Consider the following 2,351-nt stretch of genomic DNA (forward strand, 5'->3'; position numbering starts at 1 on the left):
CTCTCTCCCTCTCTCCCTCTCTCTCCATGAAATAATGAGCATATTCTGTGCTCATGGAAATAATGACCCACTAATTGAACAAATCCTTTGGTATGCCGTTGCTATTTCGATTTCAAAACGTAAATAAACTATTCTGGGTTATTTATTCTTTGAAAAACACGGAGAATTTCCGACCCCTACCCTTGGGTGAAAGGTGTCGTAAGTAGACAGTTTTCTATCTCAAGCCCTCCGACTTACCCGGTTTCCAAAGCGTATAAGTAACTGCGAAGTACCGTCTCCCTAACAAAACACCGATCTGTTTCAGGGTACAAAACCAGCAATATTTTTGTCGAGCAAGACGGGAGAATGTCAATTTCGTGACCTTAAGTATTTGAATACTGCTGAGAGTGGAAGATTAAAACTGACATGAACTGTATTTGAACGCAGAACGTAAATAACCAGACAAAACAAAATGCCGCGCAACATTTTATCCGGCGTGCTAACATTTCTGACAGCTCAACGCCCCATGGTTGGTTCCTCACTGTAAATCAATTTATTTCACTTATAAACTATAGTTGTTGCTATTGTAGTTTAGTACTACATCAATACCGATTCATCTAACAAATGATCAAAGGCATTTCAGTAATGATCATCTCCTCTGTCTATGTCTGTACAGAAAATTCAACACATTTTATCCGTTTCTTTCTTAAAAGAGCCGTCGTTCAATTTGAGCGAGGTTTGGCTGTAATTTGGTTAACTTTTGAACTGTAATTTAAGAGGTATACAACTACTATTTCTAGCTCATCAAGCTAACTATGTAGAGGCTTACACTTCTTCCACTAACTCGAAATCTTAGAAGGAAAATTATAATTTTATTATTTTATTCTGTTAGGTTTTCTAGCATTCCACACATATATGACATAAGAAGCTTTTGTTACACGCAATGAAGGGAAATAAAAAGAAATTTTAAAAGAATTATTTAAAGGTAACTACAAGTAAAAAATATAAATGAACGTAAGACATCAAAAACAAGCGATATATATATATATATATATATATATATTGATATATAGTAGTTAATGCACACAGTATACAGTTACGAACTACTAACAGTTCCATGAGCTGGAGATGTAGACTAGGCAGTTCTTAATAAGACTCCTTGTCTCCAAGAAATCTTGAAGACCGACGGTGTGTTAACATTTGCCAGGTCTACATCTCCAACGCATGAGGCTATTACTAGCTCGTAACTATATCTTGTAAACATTAATTAATATTTATCTCTCACTGTGGATGGCGTACATTTTTGTTGATATTGCAATTAATGAAAAAGCAAACTATATGTATATATATATATATATATATATATATATATATATATATATATATATACATATATAGGGTGTGATGGGTAAATTGTCGTAAATTGTCGGCAATTTCGCGCATGCGCATTGTCTGATTTGGATTTTATCGACTACATAGTAGTGTCAGTCGGGCACCATCTCTGAGAAAAACAGCACCATGACGCAATTCACTACGCCAAAAATTTGGAAACATGCTGTACTGTTTGGCATTGGCGCCGGAAGCTCCAATACGAACAATTCAGAGTGTTTGGGCGTCAATCTGAGGACAGTACCGAGACTGATAAAAATCAAACAACCAGTCACCATCATGGTGTTGGGAGTGATCACTAGTAATGGCAGCGTTATGCCTCCAATCATATTCCCACACGGCCTTAGAGTCAACACGGAGGCCTACATCAAGTACCTGGAGGAAGTAGTGTTGCCCTGCGTCAAGCGGGTGGCTGCTAGAAGACCCAATGTCTGGCAACAGGACCCTGCACCATGCCACACAAGCTGGAGAATACACTCATGGCAGTCAGGCAATTTCTGCGACCACATCGCGCCTAACCTCTGACCACCTAAGAGCAGTCGGTTTGATTTTTAGTATCTCGTTTGTGAGAGCAGTCGAGTTTACTTCAGATATGCATCTCCGACTAATCGTTGAGAGGACATTGATGCTGCCTTGGCGGAGGTTTTCGCCCTCTGAGTGCTCTTGCTATGATTATTATTATTATTATTATGAGTAATAGTAGTAGTAGTAGTAGTAGTAGTAGTAGTAGTAGTAGTAGTAGTAGTAGTAGTAGTAGTAGTAGTATTCTCTCTATTATGTACTTCTATGACACCCTAACTGTACTGAATCTTGTAGGAAGCATATGAGGGCTTGCATCATTTTTTCTTTTTTGTATTTTATCTTTTGTCAAAAATACTGATGAAGTGTACCAGTTGCCTTTGTTGCGTAACAAGACCTCTAAGGTCACGTAATGTACGTCATTCTACGTTCCGCATCGCGTATGTCTCACATCCATATAAACA

The sequence above is a fragment of the Octopus bimaculoides genome, chromosome 12 (assembly GCF_001194135.2).
Source record: "Octopus bimaculoides isolate UCB-OBI-ISO-001 chromosome 12, ASM119413v2, whole genome shotgun sequence".
NCBI lineage: Eukaryota > Metazoa > Mollusca > Cephalopoda > Octopoda > Octopodidae > Octopus > Octopus bimaculoides.